This window comes from Arvicanthis niloticus, chromosome 1 (genome assembly GCF_011762505.2).
Source record: "Arvicanthis niloticus isolate mArvNil1 chromosome 1, mArvNil1.pat.X, whole genome shotgun sequence".
NCBI classification, from domain to species: domain Eukaryota; kingdom Metazoa; phylum Chordata; class Mammalia; order Rodentia; family Muridae; genus Arvicanthis; species Arvicanthis niloticus.
Window position 1 is genome coordinate 105715860 of NC_047658.1, and position 16671 is coordinate 105732530.

General features: G+C 45.4%; 1 protein-coding gene across 29 annotated transcripts in view; it reads left to right on the forward strand.

Annotated features, from left to right (window-relative positions):
• The window catches only part of Jakmip3 (Janus kinase and microtubule interacting protein 3), a 123154-nt gene that overhangs the window by 20208 nt on the left and 86275 nt on the right, over positions 1-16671 (forward strand). The window contains exon 1 of one of the 29 annotated variants that reach the window (XM_076912407.1): positions 4786-5584. The exons of 26 other annotated variants lie outside the window; for them this stretch is intronic. The gene's annotated coding sequence lies outside the window, so the exon portion shown is untranslated. Of the gene's footprint in view, positions 1-4785; positions 5585-16671 lie in introns of those variants that run through there. 2 more of the 29 variants (XM_076912538.1, XM_076912487.1) reach the window with 2 other exon arrangements.

The following is a 16671-nucleotide window of genomic DNA, read 5'->3' on the forward strand; positions in this document are numbered from 1 at the left end:
CTTGGAAACACTGGTTTTGTCCACAGGGAAGGATCTGGTGGCAGCAGCAACAGGGCAAATCCACTCAGGAGCTAGAGGGGGGCCAGGGTAGCAACAGGGAGGGTGACCCTTCTTTTGACACATCGTTTTCAACTGGGTTGCTACCAGAGATGCCACCCACAATCAGGCTGGGTTTTCCCACCCCAATCAAGGTGATCGGGACAGTTCTTCAGGTTAGGATCCCTACTCAGGTGAATCTAATTTGTAGCAAGTTGACATTTAAAGCAGCTACAATATCTGGCATTCTCTGTACCGTCTTCTTGCTATGAACAGTGAGAAACAGTACATGTCTTCCATATGGTTCTCAAATGTTAGGCACCTGGTTACTTGCTTCTGAAGTAACAACCTTTTGGATAAAATTATACAATTTCATATGCTGGTTAGTGTTAATTGTCAGTTTGACAGAATCCCAGAATCAACCAGGGGCTGGGCCTCTGGTCATGCATGGGAATGGTTTACACTGGCTGAGGTGGGAAGATTAGCCCACTGTGGGCATTGCTTGGGTGGAACCCTGGACTGAATGAAGAGCAGAGAGGGAGCCATGCATGAATTCATTGATCTCTGTGCTCTCTCTGGTAAATATAAGATGACTAAGTCCGCTAAGCTCCTGCCACCCTGACCCTTCACTGGGACAAACTGTACCCTTGAACCGTGAGCCAGAATGACCCTTTCTCCCTTAAGTTGCTTTTGTCAGAAGATTTTTATCACAACTACATGAAAAGAAAAAAACCTAAGGCAACAAAAACCTTATACACCGTGTGTGTGTGTGTGTGTGTGTGTGTGTGTGTGTGTGTGTGTGTGTTGCTATGGATCAAACCCAGCAATCTAGATAGGCACTCTACCACCAAATCACATCCCGATACAACTTTACTAAAAGACATTTTAAAACCTCCAGATGGAAGGCGAGCAATACTATGATACCGTACAAGAAGATAATGTCACAGAGGCATCGGTTCCTTTCCATTGACCCTTTAACCTCAGGACAGTCCCAAAGTCCAAACAGGACTTCACTGAATGTGGCAAGTTGGCTCAGAGATGTTAAGTCTGAATAAGAAGGCAGACAATATGAGCTTTCCAGACTCCAGGCCCTTGTCCAGCATTAGAGAGGTAATGCTGGCCGCTGTGCCAGTGACAGAGGCCAGCACACTGTGAGGTGGCTACAGCCAAGTGAGACTAGCAGACCGGGCTAGCAGACATGGGAAGACAAGATGTGGAAATTAAAACTAAAAATCCTTCCAAAGAATTCCTAGAGGGCAGGCCATGGAGGTACAGGCCTTTAATCCCAGCACTTGGGAGGCAGAGGCAGGCAGATCTCTGTGATCTACAGAGTGAACAGAGTGAGGACGACATGGAGAAATCTTGTCTTAGGAAACCAAGAAAAAAACAAAAACAAACAAACAAACAAACATCCCCTAGCTCCTAAAAAAGACTTTTTTACTTTACAAAGTAAATATTTCTTAAGCAACAAATATAATAAGCATAATAAAACATAGAAGAAAGGGTGAATAAAATGATTAAGGTCCCTGTAGAGAGAAGACAATCTAAAAATTGAGAGAGAAAAACTAAAGACAACTTCGCCAGCAGAGTTAATAGCCGAAGAAAGCCTCGTTCAAGGCTTTGAAGGACAATTATTTGCACAGAGAAAGAAGGTGCAAGGAGGGACCCTGTGAGCCGTGCCTACAGAGGCCTGAGCAGCCAGCAAGCACAGCTAACATAGCTCTCGCTGGTCATTAGGGAAAGCGAATCATATTGAGTCAGTGCGGCCAGTGTGGAGCACGGCCAGGCATGGTGAGGAGGCAGTTCACCACAACTGACCACCACTTTGGAGACTTCCGTGTTTAGCAAAGTCAAGGCTCCTGCTCCCCTTTACTAGCCACCCCTCCTCCAACCTTCATACCTGCTTCAAAGACACCTGAGCAGATGGATGTCAGATCCACACCAGAGATTCCTGGTAGCACCATTTATAAAAATACAAAAATGGAAACCACCCAACTCCTTCCTCATCAGTAGAGAGGAGGTGGAAAATTCAGTGATATGATTTTTTAAAAAATATCTGTGGGAATACAGTGGAAACAAATGAAGATCTACACACCCCAGTGTGGATAAACATCAAGAGCACAGTTTCGGGCAAAAGTCTGAGCAGAGTGTGATATCACTTCTGCTTCGTTCCACAACGCACGGAGCGATAACGGCATGGTCATGAATATAGACGCGTGAAGTGAGAAGGCACAAAGCCACCCACGGGAGAATGAAAGTACGCGCTCTGTGAGGTGTGACCAGGGATGGGACACAGGAGCACCACCAGAGGGGCTGTGAGGTGCCGGAGAGGCAGGGGCCAGGAGTCCACACGGCCTTAGTGGGTAGGGAGTCAGGAGCTGAAGTAGAAGCAAGAACGGACTTGTGGGGGGGGGGGGTACAGATCATCTGGACTCTACAGGTCTGAGACACACCTGAGAGGCCAGAGGATATATGGAACCGGGTGCCAGTGGCAGATGGCAGGTGGCTGGTGGCTGAGTGTGAGAATCACTAAGTAACCAAGTTCTAAGGAGAACAGGTGACTGTGACCCCTCAAAGGAAGGGAGGATGAGGGCAGCCTGGCAGAGGTCAGTCCAGGGCTGCTGGGTGACCAGGGAGATGACACAAGATTCCTTAGAGGGTCACGTTTGCCCAGGGGCTATGACTTGAGTGGCCCTGTTATTTGAAGTTCCAGTCCTGAGATTGCAGCCTCATGGCCCATTCCTGTTAATCTGTTGAAACCACCCTGGAGGCTGGGGCATCCTGGAGGCTGAGCCTTGGATCTGACAGCTGAAAAGACTTTTTCTGCAGGAGGTTCAGAAAGAATTGCTGAGGTTTGTTTGTTTTTTATCATTTACTCCTTTATTTTCTAAACTCTCTACATTAAGTAGATTTATTATTTTTTTTAATTATGTGTGTGTCGACGCATGTGAATGTAACTGTAAGCTTCACAGCACGGGTACTGGAAAAGGAAAACAGGTTCTCTGCAATCAGAGTGCACGCTCTTGATTGCTGAGCCATCTCCCCAGCCCCCAAAGAATTTTTATTTTAAGTTAGGGTCTCACTGTGTAGCCCTGACTGTCCTGGACCTTACCTTGTAGTCTGGGCTGATCTCAAACTCATAGCAATCCATCTGTCTCTGCCTCTTCTTTGAACAATTGAGTATATTTTATTTTTATAGTTAGGAAACATATATTCTTTAAACCAGCCAGCTGCTGCTACTGATGGGTTATGCCTTAGTGTGGCAGATCCTGTGCCTTCTACTCCTACTTAGCCTGGGGACTCCAGAAGAATGCTGTCCATTTCTGAGGCCCAGGTAAGGACAGCCTTTGGGGAACATATTTGTCGCAGTGACGAATGAATACATCTACTTAACACATTTGCATATGTTTGTTTTAAAATAAAAACAGATTTTTCTGACTAGTAATACATATTCATTGTCTTAAAATGCATGTAATGTAGAAATACAGAATGCAAAATGTCAACTCATCTTTCACTTAGAGGTAAAGCCTCTAAGTACATGCATGTTCAGAGTTTTTTAAAAAAAAAATGTGGGCTCCAAGGATCAGACGCAGGTTTAGGGCTTGTTCTGAGCTGTGTCCACAGCCCCCACTTTTTATTTGTCTGTGAATGAATGTTATGTGTCTGATGTGAGGAGTCCATGCAAAGGTACTCGTGTACTCATGCAAGCATGTGCATGTGCACGCATGGGCGCGCGCGCGCACGCGCACACACACACACACACACACAACACACGGTGCATACTTTTTTTTTTCTTTCTCACCATACTGTGACTTGAGCCTGGGCGCACTGTGTGGTGGGTATGTGTATATACGTAGAGCCCTTCTAAAAACTTAGCAGCAATTTAAGTAGTTTCCATCTCACCTGCTAGCAGCGCAGACAGAGGTGCTAGTCATTGTTACCATTTACACACTAATGTTCGCCTCTTGCTGTTAGGGTGGATTCTTTCTCTGCTGTTGGACCTTTAGATTTCTTCCACTTTCCTGCTCTTGTATTATTGGAAACTCTGCTATAATCTTTTCAAATGAGTCATATTTAGTTCTTAGAGCACTGCATGGCTCAGGTTGTAACTGAGTGGATTGTAAAACAAAACAAAACCAAACCTGTGGAAATTCTACTAGTTGTCAGCCCCTGACAGGGAGGGAAGAGGCCATCCTCTGAGTGGGTGCTGGGACTCAGGATGGCCCCACTCTATTGATGTTCTGGCTTCATGGTCTGTCTGGTGCTACAGCTCGGGGGGGTGGTGGTGGTGGTGGTGGTGGTGGTGGTGGTGGTGGTGGTGGTTGAGATCCTAACCTCAGTCTCCCCATCCCAGTAACACACTGGTTGGTTGTGAGGTTGTGGGCAGGTGGAGTTCCCTCAGCTATGGGAGGGCAATAGCAGCAGTGATCAGCTGTGGGGCTTCCATGACTGCCAGGTGACATGGGACAAGAAGGAGTGTGGGACAGCATCTTCTCAGAGCATTACTGTTGTGGCCACAAACTGGTCATTTGTTCCAACAGATTATAACTCCAGACCCAGGCAGACAGCAGATATCAGTCTTCTGACTAGAAGAGGCTAGTGGGAGGAAAGAGTGGTCCAGGCTAGGACCACAAGGGAGCAAAGTGGGGATGCAGGGTCCCTGGTTAGGTCCACAGAGCCAGGCCTGGGTGCCCATATCTAAACTGGATCTAGACTTAGTTATAGCCACAGTTCTTTCCTGGTGGTTAAGTCCTGGCAGGGAATCCAGGGTTACTTTAATTGTTTCTTCCTCCAGTTCAACCAAACAAGATGGAGCCAGAGTGTCCTCCTGTTACTGGGGAAACTCAGGAGAACCCCTACTTTCTAAGGAGCTGAGAGTCACTCAGACCGTGGTGCTGAGCTCGAGGACACTCATCTACTTTCATTATCCAGTGTTTTACCTGTGTGCCCTTCAGAATGCAAATACCCTTCTTAGTGGAAACACATTTGTCTGGTGACCTTACAGTGACATAACATCCCTACAGGCATTCAGTGTCGCAGAGGAAAAGAGGAGAGAATGTGTACTTGTGATGGAGAATTGATGGGGCAGGAGCTATCCAACTCTGCCCTCCACTCCGCACCCTGCACCCTCCCGTTTATGTGAGGAGATGTCTAATCCTCACAAGAGCCAGCGTTCATCCCTTGGCGGTGTAGCTCGGAGCAGTCAGCATCCCCGGGGTAGTACAGTGCCGGAGCCTCACCAGTTGTAGTCATTCTGAACTCTGGGTCTCCACATCCAGCGAGTGAGCCCAGGGTACCGAGAGAAGCCTCTGCATCTGGGGAGAGCTCCAGCCATGCTGGCTGCAGGGCTTGCTTAGAAACGGCTGAAGAAATGGTTCCTCCCCCTGGATGTAGTCACAGCGTGGTAAATTCCATCTGAAAAATAAAAGCAGAGTTCTCTGCTGAGTCATAGACGCTTCAGAGCTGATTTGCAGAAGCCGGGCAAACAGAGCGAGCCACAGCATCTAAATGAGAGCTGGGCAAAGAGCAGAACCCAAGGCTTGAGAATGTAAGTATGTGTTCCAAGTACAGCAAAGGCTTTGTTATTTTCCATCCGGGCTAGAGCTTGCCTCTCTAGGTTCATTCTGTTTGAATTCTCTGCTGTATTTAGCATGCACATATGTGTGCTAAAAGTTAGCAGTGCAGGTTCCTGAGTGTGCAGTGAGCACGTAGAGGAGGATGCTCCAGGGGTGCTTTTACATGCATGCCCATGCGTGTTTATATGCATGCCCATGCATGTACTCGGGGGTGGGGGGGGGTTGGCTGGGCCTGCTTCTCACATAATGCTCCTTTAAAACATGGCTGTCTATTTGATTGACTATGCAAGTGGAGCCTTCTCCCTGGCAGCTGGGATAGGGTGGAGGATCTGGGTGGCAACTTTGTTTGGTTCCATGGTGACAAAAATCCCATGAGCAGAGAGAGCCTCTGGAAACTCTGGGCACAGCCTGGGAGCCTCCACTGTCTTCCATTTCCCCAATGAATGGGGTGATGGATTGGGCTTGCCTTTTTTTTTTTTTTTTTTTTTTTTTTTTGTTGTTGTTGTTGTTGTTTTGGTTTTTTTTTTTTCCTTGAGTGGTTTTGGCTCCAGTCCTTATCTTCTGCCTGCCCTCTTAAAACTTAGTTAGGAATCCCTTCTAAGCAGGACACTAGGGGAAACAGTAGCTTGTATCAAGAGCTATCCTTCTGTACTCTTAGAAAGGAGCCGTCATTATTACAGAGTTCCCCAGTCTCTCCGGTTGCTCAGAGAAAACCCAGCATTGACTGGGGCTGCCAGGGACACAGCGGAAAGATTGCAGGTAACTGGCAATAACTAAGTTATCCTACTAATACCACGAGGCATCTGAGTAGCTGTGAACCTGCACACACCGGTTACTTTTAGAGGCCATCACCTGTCACTTTGATGTTGGTTTGCTAATAGAGAAGATGTTGCAAACCGTCAGTCTTCCTCATTCGAATCCAAGATCAGAGTTGGAGACTTGAAACTTCCTAGATGGCAGCCTTTGAGCAGATGAGCTCATCCCCCTGATAACAGAAAAAGACTGAGCATCAGGTGATGTGAGGAGCACAAACTGAATCCTCCACCCACTCCCAGCATCCGGAACTGCTTGCCCTGCCTTGGAAGGATACTTTATCAAACACTTGACCAGATCAAAGGTGGCACCCTGCTTGCTCTGCACTGGGGTTCCCCTGGAAGACCCCAGGAGATGCACCAGGACAGCTACACTGTGTGACAGCTTGGAAACTGTGCTCAAGGCTGTCTGTGTTGTCATTCTGCTGGTGTCTTAGGACATGGATGCCACGGGGATCATGTCAGCAACACAGAGAGCTGGAAAGGCTAGCCTCGGAGGAAATCAGTCCTGTGCCTGGTGGTTCAAACCAGCTTTGTAAGAAGGAGAAGGCTGAAGCACATGGCCCTAACCTCTGTTGATATGGGATAACTTCTGCATCAGCTGGGCAAATGGGATGTTGAACCCAATAAAGGGGAAATCCAAAGTTATGTTTTCCCTAGGTTGTAAACTTATTAAAATTCTCTTGGGGCTGGAGAGATGGCTCAGTGGTTAAGAGCACTGGTTGCTCTTGCAGAGGTTCTGAGTTCAATTTCCAGCAACTACATGATGGCTCACAACCATCTATGATGGAGTCTGATGCCCTCTTCTGGCATGCAGGTGTACATGCAGATAGAGTACTCATATACATAAAATTAAAAAAAAAATCTTAAAAAAAAATTCTCTGGGACCCAGGTATGGTGGTGCATGCCTTTAATTTCAGCACTCAGGAGATAGAGGCAGGTGGATCTCTGAGTTCAAGGCCAGCCTGGTACATTGAAAGTTACATAGAAAGTTCTGAGCCACCCAGGGCTATACAATGAGACCCTGTTTGGTTGCAAGTTTCAATGTTTTCTGAGTCAAGAGCAGAGATGAGAATATCTTGGTTACTTTTCCTGTCACTGTAACATTACCCCAACAAAAGCATCTATGGGAGAAAAAATTTACTTTGTCTCACAGTTCAAAAGTCCACCACAGTCGGGAAGTCCAGCAGTGGGAGTTTGCAGCCCCTGGTTGTGAGGCACCTGCAGTAAATTGGCAGAGATGGTGAACCCAAGAGTTCAGCTGGCTGGCTCCATTTTTTTTTGTTTTTAAAAAATTGTTTTATTTATTTATTTATTTATTTATTTATTTATTTATTTATAGTATGGGATCCCCTGACTAGAGGACCGTCCTACTCACAGTTAAGATGAATCTTTCCACTTCAGTTGACATAATCAAAATAATCCCCTTTAAGCAGGCTCAGAGATTTGTCTCCCATGATTTTCAAGTCTGTCAAGTTGACAATTAACATTAACCAGCACAGCACACCTGTAACTCCAGCACTCAGGAGACAAAGGCAGGAGGATAGCTGACAGTTCCTGGTCAGCCTACAAAATGAGACTGTCTCAAAACAAACATCATCAACAACAAAACCAATAAAAAATGTAATTTATTATGCTTATATGCTTGTATGCGTGTGTGCGTGTACTTGTACATGTTGTGCGTGCGTGCGTGTGTGTGTGTGTGTGTGTGTGTGTGTGTGTGTGTGCATGGCCACAGCATGGTAGGTGTGCATGTGGAAGTGAGAGGACACCTTTGAGGAGTAGGTTGCTTCCACTTTTAGGTGGGATCCGGGGATCAAACTCAGGTCTCCAGGCTTGTACAGAAAGTATGTTTACCCACTGAGCCATCCTGCTAGCCCTGACTCCTCTTATACTCCATCACCTTGCCTTCTGGTTGTAGCTGGCTTTGACCCCAAGGAATTCCAGGGTTTGAAGTCTCCACTAGAGATCTGTGTGAACACACAGTCAGGGTCAGCTGTGGAACAGCCCAGCCAACAGGGTCTGTGCTGTGAAGGAGCCCTGTGTCGGTGTGATGCTTACACTCCCAGGGCCACACCATCATCTACTCTGCATTAAGCTGAAATCCAGTGTCACCTTGGCTATGGGAGGAGAGACAGAGGCGGAGAGGCCTTAGTGTGCTACCCTCCCCTTACAGAGCCCCCAGTGACCTTCATGGGCCCCTGACAAACTCTCTGAAAAGAGATAAGACTGGGATAGTTCCTGAAATTCAAGGGCATGTTTGAAGTGGCTTCCCATGATTGCACAGTGCTAACCCTGAGTGCTAACCTTAGGTTTCTGTGGTCGGCTTTCGGCAGTGCCAGCTGGCAAATCACACTTCAGTTTATTAAAAAGTACTCTTGGCAGTGGCATGGATTTTGTTGCTTACTCTACGACTTTGACCTCAGAGCAAGAAGGAAATGACGCCAAGGACAGAGGCCCTACCTGGGACATTAAAGTAAGAAAGGAGAGCTGGGTTGGAAAGCTGGTCACTGGAACATTCCAGGCCATTTCCTCTGTTCATGGATCAGCAAGGGTCTTCGCCTGTCCTCCAACCCCCTCCTTTCCCTCCTCTCTCCTCTTCTCCCTTCACCCCCCCCTTCTCTCTACCCACCCTCCATAGAGCCTTGCTAAGCATCCAGGATGGATTGGATCTTGATGTCTCTCTGCTTCAGCTTTCCAGATGCTGGGATTTCAGCATTACCATCCCAATTTATATTCCCACAATGTTTTTGTCCTAAGCAATCTTTCCTAGTCCAGAATTATGAAGATAATACCTGTTTTCATCTTCACATTTGCATTCATCTAGGTGGTTTCTAACGTTCATGGAGTGGTGTGCTTTGTCCTGGAGGTGTATACGGTACTAGCATGATGAAAAAGGCTACTTTTTTTGGTTAAATTTATAGTAGTTACTCATTTTTATGGCCAAAGAAATTAAGGAAAGAAAATGGGTTCTTTTTAGCTTAAGGTTTAAAGAGAGGGTCCAGTCCGTCATGTCAGGGAAAGCACAGCAAGATGAGAGGGAGAGCCTGGTCATGCTGCATTCAGTCAGGAAGCAGAGAGAAAAATGGTGGCGAACAGCTGGCTTCTCCTCTTTCTTTCCCTTCCTTCTGGGACCCCATTCTATAGGTCAGTGCTGCACATATTCAATGGTGGGTCCTCCGCCTCATTTGTATCCCACCAAGCTGACAAGACCAACCATCAGAGGTCTTTTAAGCCCTTCATCATAAATCAGTGATGACATAGTATGAGGACATTTCTCCTTCCTTCCTTCCTTCCTTCCTTCCTTCCTTCTTTCTTTCCTTCCTTCCTTCTTTCCTTCCTTTGTATTCTCTCTCTCCCTCTCCCTCGCCCCATCCCCTCCCTCTTTCTCCCCTCACCCCCTCTGTCTCTCCCTCCCTCCCTCTTCCCCCTCTCTCCACCAGTCCTTATGCAAAGCCATACTTCCATGGTTGCTATAGCATCATTAGAGATCTTTTGTGTTTCAGCATAAAAGACTTTCTTATTTTTATTTAAAATTTATATGACATTGACTGACTGACTGACTGACTGACTGACTGACTGATTTGTATGTTTGTGTGTGGGCGCACACTGGCCACATGCCACATGTCATAGTATTCATGTGGAAGTCAGAGGACAACTATTGGAGCCAATTGTCTCCTTCCACTATTTGTGTCCCAGGAATTGAATTCAGGTCATTAGGTTTGGTGGCAAGTTCTTTTATCAACTGATCCATATTGCTGCCCCCCCCCCACATAAGAATTTGTTTAACTAAAAATGTACAATTAATAAGTAAACTAATTTATTGTCATGATGTTTTCTCTTTATTTCTACTTTTAATGTGTCCCATAAGTATACTATGGGTATACATAGTATACATTGGTATACTATGTTTATATGTTTTACTCAGTTCAAAAATATTTTCCAATTTCTTCATTGGTAATCTTTTTGGCTATAAGTTACTTAGAAGTTGTAGTTGTTGTTGGTTAAATTTCAAGATAATTAATCAGATGAGGTGGCACACATCTGAAACCCAGGACATGGGAGGTAGAAGCGGGAAGATCAACAGCTCAAGGCCATCCTGTGTCTAGAGTGACTTTGGGACCAGCTTGGGCTACATGAGAACTTGTCTCAAACACATACACAGTTGATATCTTTCTAGTACATATCCCCAAATTCAGTTTTTTTTAGCCATATAATATACATTGTGTCATTTCATTAATTTAATTAGTATTTATATTTGCTTATTTCCCAACACACTACAGTTTGAAGGTAATTACACCCTACCGCAGTCAGTTAGGCCGAGTTGGTTGATAACGTTGAGGTCTTCCACGTCCTGACTTACATCTGGGTATTCATTTCATCTCACCAAGGTTAAATATGCTGCTGTAACTGCAGATGCAGCTGTTTCTACTGCTTCTGTTAGCTTTTGTCCTAGGTAATTTTGAAGCTTTGTAGTTTGGAGCACACACAGTTAGGACGGCTCCATCTCCTTGATGAAGTGGTTGCTTTATTGTCATAGAGTTCCCTTCCTGGTCCCTGGTACCCTCCTTGCTCTCCAACCAAACCTTGTCTAACAGGAAAGAAGCCACTTCAGGGTCTCGTTTGGCTCCACTGCTGTGTCTGTTCTTTTCACTGATCTATGGCTTACAGTTGAAGGGGGGTTGTTTTGTTTTGGAATTTTGTTTTGTTTTTTTTTTAAAGGATTTATTTTATTTTTACTTGTGTTTGTGTGTCCACTTAAACATGTACCTTTATCCTCAGAGCCTAGAAGAGGGTGTTAGATCCCCTGGAGCTGGAGTTACAGGCGATTGTGAGCTGCTCCACCTGGGTGCTGGGAACTGAACCTGGGTCCTCTGCAAGAGCAGTGTGCACTCCTAACCACAGAGCTTTCTCTCAGCCTCTGGTTCTGTGGCTTTGGGTTTGAGCTACAGTCAAGAATACCCTTGAACTCTTGGCCTCTGTTTTGAAGAGTTCGTTGTAGATGGCATAAACCAGACTCTTGGCTTTTAGAAAGTATAGCCTGAAAGTGTCTTGTGTAGTTATATTATTTTGTATAAGATTTGGTGATGTGCATTGGATTTAACTGTTTTTTTCTCTCTTTCTATTTTCTATGTGCATCATCTCATCTTTAAAGCTCTTCCTTCCTTCCTTCCTTTCTTTCTTTTTTTCTTTTGGGTTGAGTATCTTTAGGATGTCATTCTGCCTGTTTGCCACCATGTCAACCATACCTTTCTTGCTTAGTTTTTAGTGCTTGCTTAAAGTTTTGAAGTCACTAGCTCATCATAATCCTTCCTGAGCTGCACCCCCCCCTCCTTCGGCTGTTATATAAGATGTTTTCTGTATGTTGTCGTTTCCACAGTGCCGTTGATGGCTCTACTCTGACCTATTCTTTCAAGGGTGAAAAGTTGGAATAAAGCCTCCTGTGACATCCACCCTAGTGTTTGCTCCCCTGGGCGGCGCTGGGTCATGTGTGGATTTGGCTTCCATTCATCCATTTCCGTCTGGATGACTTCCTTCAGCTTTGTTTGTGTGCAAGCTTTATCCAATGTAGAAAGCCCTTTCAATTTGTGTTTGCCTGGAAAAGACTCAATTTCTCCTTTTCACTTTTAGGAACCACTTTAAAAATGTACAATGCACACAGCATGCAGTTTATTTATGTAAATAAAACTCCTGAGAGTTAACATTTATAAATTAAGACTATTTCCACCAACTCTGAACTCTGAACCCTTTGGCAGTCACATACAACCTCTGCCTGCCCAGCCACAGTGACCACCACTCTATTTCCTGCTCCCATTGCTTCACCCATTCTGGACACTTCATGTAAAAAGAACATTATATGTTGTGCTTTGTGCCTGACTTCTGTCATTGAGAACAGTGTTTTCGAGAATGTATTGGTTCCCTACTCTTTTAATCTACAAAATCCCATCTGTCCTCCAGCCCACTGAAGAGCTTAAAGGATCCCAGAGTTCTGAATCCCCGTGACAAACGGAGAACCAGGAGACCCACAAGACCTTCAGAGCTCAGGAAAAAGACCTGAGTAAGAAGAATCCAGATGAAATGCCAGCAACCAGATATGGCTAGCATATCAGAAGTCCAGACCATTGTATGTTATCATTTGTGGAACGATAGCCTAGTGTGTGGATAGACCCCATTTTCCTTCTTAGCTGATGATTTGGTGAAGTTTTGGGGTTCTCACCTTTAGACTAAAATGAACAACACTGCTGTGGATGCTTATGTGCCAGCTTTTGGCAGACAAGTCTTTTGCTCCTTTTAGGTAAACTGAGGCATGGCTTTGCCATTTCTGAAGCAGCTGCAATGTTTCTGTATCTCTACCTGTTGTGTATGAGTCTTTCTACATACCCTGGCAGCAGCCAGCTCTACCTGCTCGACAGTAGACTCTGTCTTAGGATTTCCATTGCTGTGAAGAGACACCATGACCAAGTCAACTCTTACAAAGGACAACATTTAATTGAGGCTGACTTACAGGTTCTGAGGTCAGTCCATTATCATCATGGCAGGAAGCATGGCAGCATCCAGGCAGGCATGGTGCTGGAGGAGCTGAGAGTTCTACATCTTGTTCCAAAGGCAAACAGAAGACTGACTTCCTGGCAGCTAGGAGAAGGGTCTCAAAGCCCACCCCCACAATGACACACTTCCTCCAACAAGGCCACACCTATTCCAACAAGGCCATACCTCCTAATAGTGCTACTCCCTTGGGCCAAGCATATTCAAACCACCACAGACTGTGGCCAAAGAGGATTTCCTTTGTCTAGCCAGTGTTTATTGCTGTGTTTCCCTCCATTATCTGGTTCCTGGATCAGTAAGATGGAGGAACTGACTTTCACACTCTCAGTGGCCCAGGTACCCTCTTCCCAGGGGCTTAGGGCTTTTGCAATGTTCAAGAGACAGGCTCTGGGAGGTAGGGTTTCATGCTGTCCCAGTGGTGGCTGGCTTTGCTGTGCACTCCAGCTCTTCCAGTGTCTTAGCTCTGTCTCTCTGGTGGGTGCATGGTATGAGGCTCTCAGGAGGAGCATGGTCTGGATTCCCAATGTGCTAGCCATATCTGGTTGTTGGCATTTCATCTGGATTCTTCTTGCTCAAGTCTTTCTCCCATGCTCTGGAGGTGTCGTGTTCAGGTTCTCTATTTGTCATGGGGATTCAACCCCTGAGATCCTTTAAACTCTTCAGTGGGCTGGAGGAAAGATGTCATTCTGTAGAGTGTGTGCCTTTTCAGGAAGACATTATCTTGTGATTTCCTAAATCTTAAGCAGAAACAGTTATTCTCATGATTAATTCAACTCTCTGTGTGTGTGTGTGTGCACGCGTGCAAGCGCGCGCGCGCGCGCATATGTGTATGTGTTTGTGTGCGTGTGTGTATGTGTGTATGTGTGTGTGTGGGTATGTGTGTGTGTATGTGTGTGTATGTGTATGTATGTGTGTATGTGTGTATGTGTATGTATGTATGTGCATGTGTGTATGCATTTGTGTGTGTGTGTGTGTGTGTGTGTGTGTGTTAGCTGGAATTGGAACCAACCACCTCATGCGTATTACACGAATGATCTACAACTGAGCTATATATTCATTTGTTTGAGACAGAGCTTTGCTATGTTCCTCAGGGTTGTTATGTTTTTGCCTCAGCTCCCCTCTTGAGTTCTGGGAGCATAAGTATGCATCATCACACTCAGCTCTCATATATGTGTATATATTTGAGGCAGCATTTCATGTTGACCAGGATGGCCTTGAACGTCTGATCCTTCTGACTCCATCTTCCAAACATTGGAATTAAAGGTCCATACCAGACTTATGTGGTGCTTGGGATACAACCCTAGGGCTTGTGTATGCCAGACAAACACTCTACCAACTGGTCTTTCTTTTACCGTTTGCTTGCTTGCTTGTTTGTTTCTCTTTGTTCATCTGTTTGTTTATATTTTTTACTTATTTTTGCAGCAGGTCTTTCTATGTATCCCTGGATGTTCTGGAACTTGCTCTGTAGACCAGGCAGACCACAGATCAAAGGTGTGCACCACCCCTGCCTCCACTGCCCTGCTCATTTATTTTATTTTATTTTTATTTATGTGTAAGCAAGTGTCTGTGTGGATGAATGTCACACATACATGGGTGCCCACGGGGACCGGAACAAGAGATTGTTGAATGCCCTGGATCTTGGGTTACAGGTAGTGGTGAGCTTCCTCACATGGGTGCTTGGAACCAAACTCCAGCGCCCCGAAAGCAGCAAATGTTCTTCCCACTGACCCATCTCTCTAGCTGCCTCATCATGAGTTTTTACAGTTTTTACAATCAATTTAACTTCTCTTTTCTGTAAACTATCCCATGTGGAAGTGTGTCTAGTAAGGTGGAGTTCCCCTCCCCCAGCTTGTTAACATACTGCAGATACTTTCCGGTGCAATCCTGCAAGCCTGATCCCCACTGTTCTCAGCTCCCTAATTGCACTGCACATCTATAATAAAGATACGTAATGTGGAAGTTATTGATCTTTCCCGTGTGAATCTCTTTCATCTTGTTTAAGCCTGGAAAGGCTCTTCTCTCCAGAGCTTTGATGAATGCTCACTTGGTCCCAACAGCTTTCATGCTTTGATATCTCCCCCGCCCTCAGTTCTCATTAATCCACTTGGAGTTTTGCAGTAGGAAAACAACATCGGTAAGGTCATTTTCCTCTCTCATCAGCCAGCCAGCCCTCTCCATGTTATGGACTGTGTTCTTTATTCGCCCATTGTCTAGTGTCTTAGTTGGGTTACTTTTACTGTGATGAAACACCATGACCAAAAGCAACTTAGGAGGAAAGAGTTTATTTCACTCACAGTACCAAATAACAGCTCATCATCAGAAGCACTGAGAGCAGGAACCCAAGCAGGGCAGGAACCTGGAGGCAGGAACTGGTGCAGAGACCATAGGGTGCTGCTGACTGGCTTGCTCATCATGGCTTGCTCAGCTTGCTTTCTTACAGAACCCAGGACCACCAGCCCAGAGACTTTACCACTCACAATGGGCTGGACCTTCCCCCATCAAACACTAATTAAGAAAATGCCTTACAGCCAGATTTTATAGAGGCATTTTCTCAGTCAAGGTTCCCTTAACATAAAACTAGCCACCACAGCTAGCATATCTTATGTTTACATAGAAGGTAGGGTCTGTTCCAGGACCCTGTACTTTTTTTTTTTCAGTCATCTGGGCATTAATGAGGTTCCCTCAACCCATGAGGTTGCAAGCTTGCATTATTTAGAATAAAGAAATCACCTTTTTCCCTGTTAGAAACAGCTGGTTGTTTTTTTTTTTTTAATATAGGTCTATGTTAAGCATGTCTTTTTCAGAACTTCCAAAGAGATGGTTTTCTGTTGCTAACATACATGTTGTGGTTCGTGGCCCTCTCTCCGAGTCTGAGTATTAACCACAGCAAATCAAGTTGCCCTTGGCATGCTGGTATATGTTTAGCAGGCTGCAGAGTTGGGCAAGCACAGGGCTAGGATAGGCGTGAGGGAGCAAGTGCAGGCCTTACACGCAGAAATGATCCAAATGTTGGTCCCAGCCTGCTCTGTTATCTTCCCTGTCCCACCAACCCCTGCATCTTTACACCGGTGACCTGCTGCCTGAGGAACTGGAAAGTGGGGGTGGTTTGCAGATGGCTCTGTACAATGTGTGGCACCACCTACAGGGGACAGCTGTAGCACCACACAACCCTGCTTCTGCCACTCATGTCTGCACTCATTTTCTATTGCTGTGGTGAACAGTTGCATGTGCTTATAGTGTAAAGCAAGGCAGTACATGTGTTAGAGCCCAAAGCTAGCAGATCAGGGTCATCCACGGTGCTAGAGAGCTGCTGTCCTGGAGGCTTTGCGTTTCTCTCCTCACTCATTGAATTAGTTCCTGGTGGTCTCTAGACTGATGTCTACATGTTTGTCCTGGAACAGTCTCTGGAACAGTCCCTACCTTCTATGTATGCATAGACTATGCTAGCTGTGCTAACTAGTTTTATATCAACTTGACAATTGTGGTTTTATGTCTGAAAGATGTTCATTTAAGCACACGTGCCAATAGTTAACTGCGTGCTTCCCAAGATAGAACCTGAGCTGGTAGGTTTGACTATTTATGTACAAACGAGAGTAAAGATAATGTTGTGGGACACTCATAAATATCACTGCTTAAGCTTTTAATTGTCGAGATGCGTGTAAGATAGAATTTATCACCACAATTCATAATTGCATGAGTCA